Raw genomic sequence first — 17,843 nt, 5'->3', positions numbered from 1 at the left:
ATGAGGTTAAGCTCAGGGAGAAGTCGAGGGCCTGGAATACTCGTGCCTACCCTGGGAGATGGAAGGTCACAGGACTGCCCTAATGCTCTAGTGGATCCCGGGTTAGGGCGCACCGGACACCTCTGAAGCTGGTGCCCCTCCTGGCCACAATAGGGACAAAGCCCCAGCTGTCTTCAACGACGCCGCGGAGATGCGTATGGTCCCTACTTCCATGGGTTCAGGCTCTGCCTCAGCCAAAGGAGGGAGGCGAGTGGCGAGGTGGACACCGGTGCTCCCGAATAAGGTTATCCACACGGATGGCCAGCGAGATGAGTGTCCAAGGATATGTTGTCTTCCTGACATGCCAACTCCATCTGTACCTCCTCGCATAGTCCACTGCGTAATAAAGTATGGCGCTCCAGCTTATTACATCCGCTGGAGGCTGCCACAGTCCGAAAGGTGAGGGTGTACGCAGCGGTCTGGGCACCCTGCCTGTACTGAAAAAGTCTCTCACCTCCCTCTCTGGAGGATGGTTGAAGACCACCCTGAACAGAGCCATGAACCTCTCATAGGAACCCAGCTCCTCCTCTCCCGTGGCAAACTTGGACCTCTCAGTGGTGGGGGCTCCCGTCTGAAATGCAAAATAGAGGGAGCACTGTAGTAGGAAGCCACGATAATTTGATGGACTGCCGTCATATTTTTCCAGAAGGGACAGCCGGTCATCGCTGACCTGGGTGGATGGCGGGGTAGGCTAGGGGACAGGGTCACTGTGACGACCTGTGGTAGGAGGCCCTCTGATAGGTGTATGGGGACCGTGCAGGTGGGGTCGAGGCGGTGGAAAACGCGTAGGACTTAGTTTCGCTAGCTCATCGTGGTGTTAATGGAATAGATGACCTTATTCATTAACCATCTGGAAGAGGGTTGAATCTGCTGCTGCTTCCATATTGTGAGGTGTTATTCTGTAACGTATACGCCGGGAGTCAAAAAGCAGCTTCAGAAGGTGAGTTTAATACGGAACAGATACTAAATAACAAACATGGGACGTGTACTGAACATGAGAAAAAAACAATAACACCGAAGGACTGATGACATCTGAGGGCTAATCGTAATCAGGGTAGTGATGAAGTCCAGGTGTGTCTAATAATGGGGCACAGGTGTGCGTAATGAAAGGTTGCCAGGACTGGTAGTTAGTAGACTGGCGACGTCGAGCTCCAGAGCGGGAGTAGACGTGACCGTATTAACCATGCACCTATAGCTAACTTCTAGTATAAGAATATTTCAAAGATAAATACACAACGCAGAGGACGAGAGGTCAATAGAGTACTAACGATCAATGGAAATAGTGTTTTTTTCTGTAATATCAATTGTCAGAGACATGGGAGGAATTTCATTCCGGGACTCATAGCTACATCTCAAGTACTCTTGGTCCAAATTGTTTATACATTGAACCTGAAATAGGATACTTGTTATTTGGCCATTGACCCAGTTTTATTGCAAGTAATTCTAATTGGTCATCCACAGGCTAGGGCTGGGTTATAAAACTACATCCTGTCTCTTTGTTCTGTGGAGAGAATCACAGGAGAAAATCACATAGGACAGGGGAGCATGAACATCTACCATCTACCTCCCCGCATGATTTGTTCTATTTGAATAAACCTGTTTTCCTCCCACTGATTTGATTTGGGGTCTGTGTTACTGAAGAGTAACATCAACTGCTAACACTTGGTGCCGTGACCCGGATGAATTGGCCGTGAAAAACAACAAGAAAACTCATCAACTGTGTGTTGATCCAGAAGGAAGAGAGAAGGCTGAGCGCAACCCACTTTGGGAGTCAACTTTTAATCTCCTGATTGATGGCATAAGTGCTGGGTGAGTCTGGACCAATTATAATTTTAAAGGTTAAAATTAGTGCATGCAATGAGTGATAAGTATCTGTGATGTATAGGGGTTCAAGTCCTCTATTAAAGGTTTGAGTCCTTTTCTTAAATCCCAATCAGATAAATAAGCCATTTTATATTTGGGTTAAATAAATATATAAACATATAGATATATAACTTTTGAAGTTAATGTAATGCCATTGTTAAGTGAGAACCACTTTGGAAAAGGGCGGAACAGCTCCTCCGGATGTGAGCATGAAAGAGATTTTAAATTCACTGTCTAGTGATTTGAAGAACCATTTCAAAGTAGAGAAGTGTAGGCAAGAGATTAATAAAGAAATATTCCATCATTATTGACAAAGATGGAATATGGAATCTGTCTGATATACAAAAAACTTGGGGGGAAAATACAAAGAACTCGTTGATAAAAACATGATGGTCTTTAACTCTATTAGCCGAAGTAAGGAAGAGTGATGAGAAATTGTGTCTTGATAACCGTGACAGGACATTGAATAGAGAGAAAGAAAGTTTGAGGGCTCTTGGTGAACAGATAAAACCTTGAAAAGTGAAATTCATAAATTACAGGAGGCAAGGGTGGCAGACTTGACCCCCACCTGTGGACCCTTTGTTCCCTCAATCTACCCTCACACTGAGTTGCGCAAGGATGATCAGGTTTCAAGCATCTTGTCAGCATTGCCAGGCTTTGAGTCAACAGATTATGACACCGGTGACGAACTCTGTCTTAGGCCAACCAGAACACAGGCTGTAAAAGGTAGTAAAGACAAACCTCCAGTGACAGTAATCACACACAAATCACCATAACCAAAACAGTTGGATGAATGGTCAAAAACTTTTAAACATCCACGAAACGTTGGTTTGATAACATGGGAACATTTGAAGCGTTATAAGAAACTCTACAATCTACATCCTTATGATGGGTTAGAGTTATTAGCCTTTGTTTGGAACAACCGTGAACATGGTGTACTTGAAGAGAAGGTTTATAGAGCTGTGGTTGATGAAGAGAAAGGTGTGGCAGATGGACAGAGAGCCATACATGTTTCACTTAAGGGTTTGACCAATGGGTACTTAAGGGTCTCTCCAATTGTGGAGAGAGAAACAAATGTGTTCAAAAACCAAAATAAATGTTTGAATATGAAGAAAGGTTTAGAGCAGAGGTGGTTAGACACAGTGGGTTACCCGACATGGAAGATGAAGATAAACTCAATTCCTCCAAAAATGGGGTATTCACCCATCACCCATCAGCTGATGCAATTTTAGGCAATCCATAGTTGTGGAAACAAAAGTTTTTTGACAATCATCATGATTGTCAAAAAACTTTTGTTTCCACAACTAATGACTGGGAGAGACAAAACTATGGCGACATCATCAACAGGTTGTCACGACTGGACAGAGACATCAATCAACGTAATAAACCGTCTGTTCTCGCAGTTGTGCAGATTCTGAGTGAAACCAACAACATTATTCGTTCAGCCAAAGAGAAACCTGGTGTATGTCATTATTGTGTGATTTCTGGTCACTGGCAACAAGAATGCTGGGAAAGAAAACGTGTTCTTATGAGGAATGGCCAGGAGAAGCAGGGTCCGTCTAAGGGAAAATGGAATGAAGACAACAGCCCCAACGACACAATGCTGGTGCAGAAATTTAAGAAGCTCTCTCCGGCTCAGCAGCAGAGTTTGCTGGATGCTGTGGAGGTAAACTAATAGACCCCTTCTTACGTCCCATCTCAGCTGGTGTACATATGAAATCGGATGGAATATATGTAAACATGATGGTTAACAACTTTGGGGTAAATTTCTTTAGTAGATACGGGTGCTGAAGTCACTGTATTGCCCATATCTTATGCAAACATATATGTTTTCAGTACACGGGCAAGAAGATGGGAGCAACAGGATATGAAACAGCCCAAACCATTATCAATTTCTATTGGTCCAATGAAGATTGATGCAGGGGTGTGGATAGGCTCATTTGAACAATCTATTTTAGGCCTTGATGTTATTATGCAACTTGACTCTACATTGAACATTTCTGAAGGAAAGGTGACGTGGCAAATTAGACAACTGCAGGATTCTACAGTTCAGAACAATCTTATTTGAACTATGATGAGAAATTAGTGTGGAACTTTTGGATATGGAACCAGTGTTCTTGACAGTTGTTGCCCCACCTTGCACAAAACAATATCCCATTAGCAAGGAAGCTATGGGCACTACTAAAGTAGTGATTAAAGATCTATGGGACATGGGTATAGTTGAAAAGACACATTCTGCCTCTAATAGCCCAGTATGGCCAGTGAAATTAATCAAGTGGTGACTAGCGAGTGACAGTGGACTACAGGAATGGAAATGACGCCATCTCCAACTCACTCCACTGGTGGCTGATACTTCAACCATGTTTTCCTCATTGTCACCTGCTCACTCTGTGTTCTCAGTCATTGATATGGCTAATGGGTTCTGGTCTGTACCCTTACATCCAGAGGTCCATCTATGGCTTGCTTTGTTTGTGGATGGTTAACAGTATTAGTGGACTAGGACTCCTATGGGCCTTGATAATAGTCCTTCGATTTACCATTAGGTATTGCGGAGACATCTCCAAGATCTCCCTCAGATGTCCTCTGTTGTCATACAATATGTTGAGGATATATTGTTGGCCTCAGAAGATGAGGAAACGCATGCTAAAATCACTGTTAGAATGCTTGCATTGCCACAGGCCATAAAGCTAGTCCTAAGAAGGCCCTACTCATGCAATCACAGGTTATCAACCTTTGTCAACTGGTCTCACAGGGAAAAAGGAGCGATGACACAAAGTCGTACGGCTGCCATACAAGCTGCAAAGGAGCCCACTACTATTAAAGAACTTTGCTCCTTCATGGGCTTGTGCAACTACAACAGATGCTGGGTGGACTCCTTCACCAACATTTCAAAACCCTTTAACGACATCCTCAAGGGAGACCCTGATTCAAAAGACTCTGTAGCCTTCATAGAAGAACAGAAAGAGGTTTTTGGCAAGCTCAGACTAACTTTGTCATCAATACTGGCTTTGGGCATTCTGGACTCAGGCCCCGTTCACCCTCTTTGTGGCTGAGAAAGATGGCCACATGACCTCAGTGCTGACACAAGACCATGGTGATTGTCAGAAACCTGTAGGCTACTATTCAAAGAAATTGGATGATGTGGCGTTGGGATGGGGTCCCTGTCAGAGCGATGGTGGCATCGCTTGTTCTCCACCAACATCTTACCATGAAGTGTCCACATGCTGTTCATGCTCTTTTGACAATGAATTGAGCTGCACAAGTCACAGCTGCTCATTGGAACAAATGGTCGACAGTGTTGGAGGCTCCTAACATCATCAAACAACGCGTGACACACCATGTAATCCAGCTACTCTGATGCTTCCTCCAGCTACCACATTACTTGAACACGACTGTTGTGAGTTGGTTTTGGATCAGCTCTCTGATGGGTTTATTAAGAGTCATCCGTTGGAAAACCCTGAGTTTATTTTCTACACAGACGGTTCAAGCATTGTGGAGGGGGGTGCGAGGAAGGCAGGCTAGGCAGTTCGGGACAAAATGGGAAGGTCCTTATCAAGTTTTGTTCATAACGAGGTCAGCAGTAAAAGTCCAGGTAAAATCACGTTGGATACATGTCACTCATTGCAAGGTTGTCCATTTCGCTGACAAAGCGGAGCCTGGAGAATAAAGAACTGATTGACCCCCGATTGCTAATCAATCTCAGGTGAAGAAGCATAGTAAGATGATCAGAACCTGATAAGCTTCTACGTTGTTCACCACAGTCATCATATTAGGGAGATCTAGGTGAAGTGTCCAAAGTTTTCCTGAAAATCAGGACATGCTTACTTAGGGAGATCTATGTGAAGTATCAATTTCTCTTGAAACCAGGACACGTTACCTTCACTTCTTTGTGTCCTTTGTTACAGGTTATGAGAATCTACCATCTGAAGCTGAAGCAATATCCATTGACCCAAGGGCTGTACTTGAAATGATACAAGATCACCGGTGAAGTGTTCATTAGAGAAGTCCTTATCAACCAGTGGAACAGAAGAAGAATTCCTCACTACCTGCAGACTGTCAGAACATAACTTCTAATAGTTATCTATGTGGGACTGATACCAGTGTGAAAGAGCTGGTCTCTTTTAATGGACTTGGTGAATGGTTACCTTGCCAGTAGGACGATTTAATATTATTGTAGACACTATATTTTTGTGTGAGATTCCTCCTAATACAGGATGTGGTAGAAATTGTAAGGGACATCATCATTACACCTGTTAATACTTATTTTGTATAACTTTGAAATCTGTTTGTTATTGCAACAGCAAGTATGCCCTTTGTGTTTTATAGAGATGCTAGGTATTTAATGTGAATGATTTTACGCTTACTGCTAATGTTGTTTATATTGTCTATTTTTTTCATGTGTTCTAAAAATAGATTTTAATTATATTTATTTTTAAAATGGACTAGGGGGGGTGTGTAAGAATATCTAGAAGATAAATACTCAACGCAGAGGACGAGAGGTCAATAGAGTACTAACGATCAATGGAAATAGTGTTTTTTTCTGTAATACCAATGCTCAGAGACATGGGAGGAATTTCAGTCTGGGACTCATACCTACATGGCAAGTTCTCATTGGTCCAAATTGTTTATATATTGAACCTGAAATAGGATACTTGTTATTTGGCCATTGGCCCAGTTTTATTTCAAGGAATTCAAATTGGTCAACCACAGGCTAGGGCTGGGTTATAAAACGACATCCTGTCCCTTTGTTCTGTGGAGAGAATCACTGAGGACAGGGGAGAATGAACATCTACCATCTACCTCCCCGCATGATTTGTTCTCTTTGAATAAAACTATTTTCCTCCCCCTGATTTGCTTTGCGGTGTGTGTTATTGAAGAGTAACATCAACTGCTAACAGGGCCCTATCGATCGCAGAGTCTCAGGGATTAATTACTGAAATGTGCTTTCACATCACCACAAACTAATTTGGTTTAGTGGCCGCAGGATTAAACCTCCCATGGGTGACCAAGACGTTTGCTCTCATAATTGCAAAGATAATATTCTGGAGACACAGTAGTGTTGCCCTGTTTGAAGTGAGCATGTACTGTGTGTCTACTCTACCGTTTAAACTGATCTACTTACTGTTTTATACTGTAGGCCATCTTCAATATTGTTATTGTTACTAGAGTAATATTAGGGTTATTATACAGGTATAAGAGCAGCTCAATGTAAAAGTGTCACCCAAAATCATATAGGCTAATTTATGGGTTCACACGATCTCATTGTTGATTGGAAGTTGAATCAGGTTTATTAATTGTTTTACTCTATGGTCTACTCTGCCAGCCCAATGTATAATCGGATAGATTTTCTGACTAAAGGTAGCGTCAGCCACCCTCCTGCACAGTCCTGTCTCTTCCCTGGGTTGGGAAAGAGGGAACAGAGATTATTCTAAGCTCTTTCCCGTTGTCGAAATTCACTTCACCACAGTGGCGTAAAACCAACTCAAGCATTAGCTCTTGAAATACAAGAGGATTATATTCATTACGGTTCACCAAGCTCTTTCACCAAATGCTCTCTCCCACCTATGAGTCTACATTAAACTGAATTAGTTTTTAATAAAGATTGAACATGGCTATATATAGCTCTCTTTGGGCAAAATATAATGCTCTTAAACAATTTAATAGAGCTCATCAATAAATGTCTGACTCAAACATTTGTAACAACAAATGTCTTCAACAAATTAATCGCAATGGGAACAGATGCCTATGATAATGGATTAACAAACTTAGGTCTTGAATCACATCAGCCCAGTCTCCACTATACCTTTGTCTGTAGCAGAGATGAACAGGGAGGTAGGCTCATTAATTATGTATTTTGTATTACACATGAGAGGGAGACTGCAGAAAAAGAAAACACACTGTAAACTGCTGATCAAAGTTAAGAGTCCAGCTCCCTCTAGTTGACATATTCGTTTTGGAGAAGCATTCAGGCGATGCAGACTTGTTTTTCTATTAGATAGTGCAACAGTCTTAAAGTTAATGGATGGAACTGGTTTTCTAGATGAGCAAGGCCAGACAGATGACTTGTTAAAATCATTGAAGAAACTAAAAAGTACAAGAACAAAGAACATACATTTATTGATACCTAAACTTCTCCTGTATTTTGAAGAATATGTTGTCTCTGAAAATATGGATTCCAGTGTCTGGCTATTCAATAAAACCATAACTTCGTGTTATTTGTGACCTTATACATCATGTAGAGGAGAACATTGTGATCCAAAGGCGTTTCTTTACTTCATAATGTGGAAATAACGCTTCTAGACTTACAGTACTTTCTTACATGTGCAGCCGGTGCAATTCTATTCCTATAATTGAATTCAAAATGCATCATTGCTGTGGTCTCTGATTGAACCCACTGTCCCACCTAACCCTCTGTGGGACTATTTCTCATATCCCAATGAAACTCTATCTCCTGCTCTTCAATGTGCCTTCTAAGATCTCACCAAGGATTGGCTGAATCAACAATCCATCTCTCCTTTCCTGCTTCTGATGATAGCCCACCCCTTTTTGCTGGGGAAAGTGGACCCTTATTGATTCGATTGCTCTCCCCCTTTACTTTTGGACAACCTCCCTGCCACCAACAGTCTTTCTGAGCTTCACTGGAGCACCAGGAGCTTGTGTACGGTAGCAGAAGTTGTGGTTAAAAGGAACTGTCTTTCAGAGATCCACAAGACTAGCAGAGCTTGCATCGTAGTGATTGTGGTTGTGAAGAAACCTCAACTTTAGCTGCTTGATATAGGAGGATGGGTTCCCCCGACAGTGGAGGACGAGCATCCCCGGGGTTCCTCCTCACATCATGGTGTCCTGCTTTCTTTACCAGGTGGTGGCATGGTGATTTTGTACTACCAGTACCACCATGTCCCCATCCCGGAAGAGATGGATAGCCATGTCATGCTTTTCCCAGCTATCAATATCTGTAACTATAATAGCTTCCATAAGTCCCAGGTGTGAAGGAACAACCTGCTCTAGATGGCCTGCATGTTGGACGTGGAGCAGGGAGACTTTGACTTCCTGGCTGCACTGGGGCAGCCCACAGACAACAGCAAGTTCTTCCCCAGCAAGACCTTCAACATGCTAGAATTTGTGCAATTGCCAAATCACAACATAGATGAGATGCTGCTGGACTGCAGATATTAAGGGAGGGAGTTCGGTCAGGAGAACTTTACAATGGTAAGTATGGATGGGGCAGTCTGAGGCATTCTGGCAATTTATCTTTCGCAATAAGAGACAAAATCCCTGTGTCGTTGCCTACTTGGGGCTTGCGGCTGTCATCGATGCTTGTTTAATGTAAGCGGGTCAGAGACGCAATTTCAGGGCTACTGATCCAGTCTTTGAGCTGTCCCAAAAGTCCCGTTACTTTCAAACTCTGTAGTGGGAGATGTGCAACGACAGGTTTTGAGAACGGTGATCGGCAATAGCCAACGAGAGATTGACAGAGAAGAAGCCAGTGAGATGACGTTGTATCGCATCACCCAGAATGTGTAGACTCTCGAGCAGGAGCGAGGACTTCTACTAGCATGCGTTTATACTTGCCTTTAACCAAAAGCCAAAGTGTAAAATCGTTACAGCACTGAAGTTCACAAGTAATGTTATTCAATTCAAAATGTATTGGCTAGATATTTCAACTCTTTATGGCAAATGTGAATGTCTGACTGAAAACGTTTATGAGGTTGCTTTGAGCCACAGCTCGAAATAGCTACGTTAATGATCTAATCAAATCAGCACATCATTATTTTCAAGAGACAACGTGGTATTGAAAATCCTCACGACCAAGTGAAGAATCGTGTAGTGTGACCTCCCCCCCTCCCCCGTCTGTGACACATTTTTTTAGTGCGCGCGCCATTATGTTGGCAAGACAAAAAACGACAAGGAAGGATAGTCGTTTAATGTGAGAGGCTCAGCGATGTTAGGATTATAAAAGTATTGTACTGTGCGTCCGGCATTATGGGGGATCTGTCAGAGTAAAGCAGTAAGCAATGGTCCACGGAGGACTGTTCATCTTCGTTTCTCCAGAGTTGCGGATAGAAACAGTTTGATAACGTTACCAGCAATGTTATAATATATCTAAATCAGGGATGTGCGGGTACGCTCAGATAGGAGAGATGTTAGTTACAGACAAATGATGTCAGTGACGTGAGCCATTTTCCTTCATTTAAAAAGTTATGAACAAATGTGAGTATGCGGTAAAATAATTTTGTTGGCACTTTTAGAGTCTGTAGGGTCTTTATGTGTAATTGTAGTAATTAAAGTAGTTTGCTGGGTCTCACTTTCGGGAAATACATTGCATGCATCCATAACGGATCAATCAAGAGATGGTTTTGAAGACATGCCAAAGGACTTGGCAAAAAAGCAAACATGATAGTGAATGTCTGAGGACCATTAAGCACTTAATTTGTGCACTTACCTCCATTCAATTTTCACAGATGGTAAGTTGAATTGTAATGGAATTGTTGTTTATTGGTGTCAGGAGATTTATTGTGGCAAAAGTGATGAGAAATATCACAGAGGATCAATGTCATGCTGAATCATTCCAAAGGCGGTCATGAGAAGAGATGCCCACCACACCTTAACATGCAGACTACATATTCTCATACAAAGTCATTTACAGTAAAGTAATACACTTTGAGGTAAATATGACTTAACATTCAAAATATGTTTACATGTTTTCATTTTAGACCTGTGAGTAGAAGATGAAAATCCACAGGCCGCTCGTTAGGATTAAGCATTTAGCATTTTTGGAAAGCATTCTTGGCATGTTGATTAAAGGAATATTGCAAGTAGCTCTGGGGTGATACAAATTCCGGTATGAGAGAGTGTGAAGATTTCGCTCTCAAGAAGAATTATAAAGCGGGATTTGGATTCATCACCAGTGGGCAATGCCAGTTCCAAGGGTATGATGCCAATCCCTATATGGTGCAATGCCAAACCATTTTCTTAAACAGCTGTCACAAGTTTTTACCTCTCTTTTAGTAGCGAGAGTTGGTTTATCTGAGCAGGTGGGAATAATTGCTATTTCAAAAATTGTAACTGCTCTGAAATGTAAACTGTTAACGTGCTATATGGTCCGGCCAAATCTCTTCTGAATCCATTCATCATGCGTTATAAAGCAAACGTGCTGTTTTCCAGCTTTCCAGTCACTGTTATTCTTTTGAAAACGGCCAAGGAAATTGTTTCATCATCACAACGGCTTTGTCAGCAGCAACTAAGACAAGAACTCAGATATTTATATTACCTTCTCTTGGGAACATTAAACGATTCATTTGCACTTTATATTGACAAGTCTTTTAGCAACACAACATTTTGATTTACAGTAAGCTGAGGAGCATTCCTTTTCTCCAACATTCGGCCTGTCATGTCCGTCTGGTTCTGGGGTTTTCTTTACCCACAACCCCCTGCAGAGAAGATCAAATCATGTCAGCAGAATTTGAATGGAACTTAATCGTCCTGCTGCAGAGACAGGGGAAGGATGTATTTTGATGAAATGGACCATTGATTTGAGTGATGAAAGCCTAGAACCAGGAGGGGTTGTCATGCAGCATAGTGTCTTTGTACAGGAGCAGAAGTGAAACTGAGAGTCAAATGACTTATCTTAACTAGATAGACAAAGGTCTACATTGAAAAATGATGCCCCACTGTTAAACACGTGCCAAAACAGACACCCATAGCGTTCCATGCATCAATACAATTCCCATAAGGGTGATAATAGAGAAGCATTGGAGTCAGTGTGTGTAATGTCCATTAAGACAGACAATTAAAAGTTGGTGGTGTACTGTCTTTTTGTCACCTCTAGAAATAACTACAATATTGTTTGATGTTAAGCTAAATGAAATGGGACGAACACAGTTCTAAGCCAACTAAGGCATATAGACGGACTAGAAAAGCCAGGTGATGTGTCTGTCCGTGGTTTAGCAGTCTAATAAGTCTGACCTTGGCTTATGACATCCGCACAAAACGAAGGGAAGATTTAAACTAAATGTCTGAAATTGGAGAAGCTGAGAAGGCCTAAGTATAGAGGAGCCCGATTAAAGATTCATGGAGCTCTCCTCTCTCTCCTTTATCAGCCAGGTCCTGGCTGCATGAATCCCCCTCCTCCTTTCCTCTCCTCCTTCTTCTCCTCTCCTCTCACCCTCTGCCTGTTGATCTGACAGTAGTGTGAGGTTCAGACTCAGCCACGGAGAGGAGATAAGAGGGGATGGAATTCAGATGACTCTCCTCTAACGTGCATCATGGACCTAAGGTTAAATCAAATCGAACCAGGAGGAACAAGGAAGGAGACTTTCTAGGCCTAGTTCTAGTGACCTTGCTGTGTGCTATTGCATGAAATGTAAGACTGCTGCTTACGTTGTGGTACTGCTTACGTTTGCTGTCCAGTATAGAATACATGTTGATTTTATTTATAGCAAACTATCCAATTTCACTGGTAACCAATAGACTATAGTAGACGCATCCTATTCTGTACAATATGTTGGTATTCCCTAGCTATAGCGAACCCTGGTTGCTATGGCTGACAGTGGATAGAAAGGTGCGTGTGTGAGAGGGAGCACGAGTCACAGCATGACTGCGTCATTTGGGGAAACTGCAGATGTTTCCGGTAATTTTTTTGTTTAGTTTAGTTTATTTTTACAGGGACGGTGCACATTAATCAACGTTTCAGTAAAAGTGCCGGTTTTAGCCAGCCGGCTAATTTTCAACCGCAGTCCCTGGGCAGGTTATTAAAAACAATTACAATATAGACAATAGCACCATAGAACAAGCAAGACATAGCAACATAGGACAAGCAAGACATAGCATACAGACAGAGCAACATAGAACAAAAAGCAGCAAGACAAAATTCATAAAAGCAAAGTGTTTCCACACCTCACAAGCTACAGACAACATGGAAAGCGGCAACACACAGCTAGGGACCATGTTCACAAATCTGATTGACCTTTAGCCAGGTCTTCAAGCATTTTGTGAAAGTGTGATATGTGGTGCAGTTATGTGTGTCTGATGGCAGTGTATTCCAGACATGGGAAGCTCTCACAGAGAATGCAGATTTACTAAAGGTGCTTTTCCTTAGGGGAACTATACAGTCACCTCTCATGGCAGACCTTGTGGATCTGCTGCCATATGTCTGGGTTTTCTGTTTAACAAAAATATTGAGTGGAGGGGGAGCCAGGTCATTAAGGATCTTGAATACAAGACATGCGTCGGTGTATTGCACAAGATTTTGATCTAGATATTGGTGCGATAATATTGAGGAATTTGGGCGACAAATATCGGGGCACCAAGAGTAATTATTCCCTCTGCAAGAAGTGGAGGAATGATTCTGGGTGCTTGAATTCACTGAAGAAGAAACGGTCTCAAGTAGAAAGATGCAGGCAGATGGCAAATACTTATTTAAGCCAAGTGCTAAATATACATTTATTACAAGTACGGATGCTTCAATGATGTTGTCTCTCCTTTGACACTGCTGTAGTCATTATTAGAAACAAAAATATATCCCACTGTCTAGTTTTACAAATGTGAATCTGTGAACTTCTTTTTGGTGTCATGTACATTTTAATATAATATACATGCCACAGTAGGAATTTTACACTGAGTGTACAAAACATTAAGGACACCTGCTCTTTCCATGACAGACTGACCAGGTGAATCCAGGGAAAAGCTATGATCCCTTATTGATGTCACTTGTTAAATCCACTTCAATCAGTGTAGATGAAGGGGAAGAGACAGTTTCAAGAAGGATTTTAAGCCTTAAGACAATTGAGACATGGACTGTGTTTGTATGTGTGCCATTCAGAGGGTGAATGGGCAAGACAAAATATTGATGTGCCTTTGAACGGGGTATGGTTGTTGGTGTTATGCGCACTGGTTTGTGTCAAGAACTGCAACGGTGCTGGGTTTTTATGCTCAACAGTTTCCCGAGTGTATCAAGAATGGTCCACCACCCAAAGGACATCCAGCAAACTTAACACAAATGTTAGAAGCATTGGAGTCTACATGGGCCAGCATCCCTGTGGAACGCTTTCAACACCTTGTAGAGTCCATGCCCCGTTTATGTGTGTATGCCCTTTCTGCTACATTCTTTTACGGTATACCATCTAGAATTAAGAAAAAAGGTTGTATGAGTCTCCAAACATTTTAACAGAGACAAATAGATCAAACCAAAGTAAATTTCACAACCCCTTATTTAATTATCAAAGTGAACCTACTGTATCTCACACCGCCACCTCATTGAATCAAATAGTGGCAGTTTTCCAGACCTGGATTCAAATACCATTCAAAGTCACTTTATATTGGCTTGATTGAGTGTTTTTAAGGTTAGAGTTAAGGTTAGAGTTAGGTTTCAAATCTGATGTTATGATTTTTTAGCTGTGCCAGGTAGTGACCACTCTGCAGAGCTTCCTTCAGGGCAAGACTCATGATAATAAATGCCAACCTGTGTTTGAAGCAGGGAGAGCTAATCCTGATCACATAAATCAGCCTGGCTGTCAATGAATATTTGCTGTGCTCATGCCGAAGTTTGCGTTCAGTAATATAGTTGCTATCGATAGTTGGGTTTGCGCTTCATCATACCAACGATTTGTCAAGATGGGAGAGTAATCTGTTACAGATTATATTTTGTGGTCTGATCAAAGTTTCCTGACCGTTGAGGTCTCAAGTTTTCTCTTGAAATTGATATGTTTTAATAATATATTTTTTTTAATGTAATGTACTGTCTGTCTGTGGGTGGGTGGGTGGATTTTTCTTCAGTGTTCAGTGTTTATCAGTCTGTGACCCCCAGACCTCTGGATATGCTATTATTTCACTCCTTGCAGTAATTATAGCAAGCTACCTTAATTTACTGTTGGACGGTCTCTGGTTGGGGTGAGTAAAGGGTTGGGAATGAGAGTGCCAACTCTGGTCTGTCTGATGATTGGTACTCTCAGACTGCAGGCACAGGGCAGATGTTCACCTGCCTCCTCCAAAGCATCTTCTTTTGGGGTGCTGCTATAGGCCACCAAGTGTTCACAGTGAGTATTTGGATAATATGTGTGCAATGCTTGAAAGTGCGTGTGATGTTAACATAGGTCTATTTTCTGAGGACCTGAGCATTGACAGGTTAGCAACTAGCTGTCCTCTAAAGAGGAAGCTTTTAAATGTTACTAATGCCTATAATATGACCCAGGTTTTCACTCAACCAACTAAAGGGCAAACTAATATTGTTGGATCTGTGACATCCACTTGTATTGATCATATCTTCACTAATTCTGCGGAGATTTGCTACAAAGCAATATCACTTCTCATTGGCTGTAGTGACCATAACATTGTGGCAATAACAAGGAAAGCCAAAGTGCCTAAGGTTGGACCTAAAGTAATTTATAAGGGGTAGATGAACAGAGCAAAGTGCAGAGAGATCCTTGATGAAAACCTGCTCCAGAGCGCTCAGGACCTCCGACTGGGGCAAATGTTTACCTTCCAACAGGACAATGACCCTAAGCACACAGCCAAAACAACGTAGGAGTGGCTTCTGGACAAGACTCCGAATGTCCTTGAGTGGCCAAGCCTGAGCCCAGACCTGAACCTGATCAAACATCTCTGGAGAGACCTGGACATAGCTGTGCAGCGACACTTCACATCCAACCTGACAGAGCTTGAGAGGATCTGCAGAGAAGAATGGGAGAAACTCCCCAAATACAGGTGTGCCAAGCTTGTAGCATCACATCCAAGAAGACTCAGGGCTGTAATTGCTGCAAACGGTGATTCAACAAAGTACTGAGTAAATGGTCTGAATATATCTGGACCTGTGATATTTTTATTGTTTTTGCTTTGTCATTATGGGGTATTGTGTGTAGATTGATGATTTAAAAAACAACGATTTAATCAATTTTAGAATAAGACCGTAACGTAACAAAATGTGAAAAAAGTCAAGGGGTCTGAATACTTTCAGAATGCACAGTACTGTACTGTAAATTGAGAAACTTGGTGACTGAACTTAACAAAAAGGATATATTATTTGACCAAACTAAGATAAATGACATAAAACACATTGGAAAAAGTCTTTGGAGTACCTTCAATTATATCATTGGCAGAAAACCCAATTCATCCCCATCATTCATCGAAGATGATGGGCCATTCATAACCAAACCATTCAATATTGCCAATCCTTCCAATGAATATTTCACGAGTAAAGTGGAAAAACTCAGAAGTGAAATGAAAACATTGAACAGTGAACCATCATATTTAGTATAAAATATCTAATAATGAAATAGATGGATTGCAATTTTGAATTTGGTCAAGTTAGTGTGGGAGAGGTGGAAAAACTACTGTTACTAGGTATAGACAACCTTGATGGGAAAATATTGGGAATGGTAGCAGACTCTAGTACAACCCCTATTTGATATATCTTTAACCAAAGCCTAAAATGAGTGAATGTGTCTACAGGTGTGGAAGGAAGCTAAAGTAATTCCACTGCCTGAAAATAGTAAAGCACGCTTTGCTGGTTCTAACAGCCGCCCAATGAGTTTGCTGCCTGTTCTTAGTAAACTGATGGCGAGAATTGTGTTTGATCAAATGCAATGCTACTTTTCAGAGAACAAGTTAACTACTGAATTTCAGCATGCGTATAAAGAAGGGCACTCGACTTTTACTGCACTGACTCAGATGACAAAGGATTGGTTAAAATAAATGGATAATAAGATAGTTGGAGCTGCATTGTTAGATTTCAGTGCAGCCTTTGATGTTATTGATCATAAATTGTTATTGAAGAAACTCACTTGCTTTGGCTTTACATCACCTGCCAACACATGTTTGCATAGTTATTTAACCAGTAGAACCCAGAGTGGGTTCTTCAACCTAAGCTTCTCTAACATTCTCTCTATGTACAGTGTGGTGTCTGTCCGTCAGGGCCTAGGGCCTTTTCTCTATTTTTACAAATGATTTGTCAATGGTTTTACACAAAGCTAGAATGACTATGTCTGCGGATGACTCCACACTCTACATGTCAGCACCCAAAGCCAGAGAGCTCACTGAAATTCTAAATCAGGAGTTACAGTCAGTATCATAGTGGGTGATTAATAATAAACCGGTCTTAAATACATCTAACACTAAAAGTATTGTATTTGGTTATAAACATTCTCTAAGACTTACACTGCAACACTGGTCACGCCTTTTATGCAAAGTTGTGCATAAAAGAGTGTGACCATTGAGAAAGTTGAGGAAGCTAAACTCCTGGGTATAACACTGGATGGTCAATTATCACGGTGAAGTCATATTGTCAAAGTTGTTGCGCAGATGGGAAGGGGTATGTCTGTTATAAAACTATGTTCTGCATTTTTTTTTTTTTTACACAAAAATGAATTGTACTAGCTGTGAAGGCTCTGCTCTTGTCCCATCTGGATTACTGTTCGGTTATATGCTTAAGTGCAGCAAAGAAAGACTTAGCAAAACTGCAGCTGGCTCAAAACAGAGCAGCACACCTTGCCCTTAACTGCACGTACATCACTAACATCAACAGCATCCATGTCAGTCTTTCCTGGGTGAGAAAGAGATTAACTGCTTCTCTAGTAGTTTTCATGAGAACTATTACTGTGATGAAAACGGCAGATTGTCTGCATAATCAAATAACATTCAGCTCAGACACCCATAACTAACAAGACATGCCACCAGGGGTCTCTTCACAGTCCCCAAGTCAAAATCGAATTCATGGCAACGCATGGTGTTATACAGAGCCACGATCACATCTCCAATTACTCAAGCAGAAAGCTAAATGACCTATACAAAATTGATTAAACAACATCTCATGGAACGGCAGGGACTGTGCAGGGACACACACAAACACGCGCGCACACACAGACACGCTCTAACACACATTGTTTTTGTTGTATTGTTCGTATTCTTTTTTAGTTGTATTGTTTGTATATCATTGTATTCAAATATGT

The sequence above is a fragment of the Oncorhynchus nerka genome, linkage group LG20, assembly GCF_034236695.1.
Source record: "Oncorhynchus nerka isolate Pitt River linkage group LG20, Oner_Uvic_2.0, whole genome shotgun sequence".
In the NCBI taxonomy this organism is placed as follows: Eukaryota; Metazoa; Chordata; class Actinopteri; order Salmoniformes; family Salmonidae; genus Oncorhynchus; species Oncorhynchus nerka.
The sequence above is the reverse complement of the archived record's forward strand: the minus strand, read 5'-3'. Positions refer to the sequence as shown.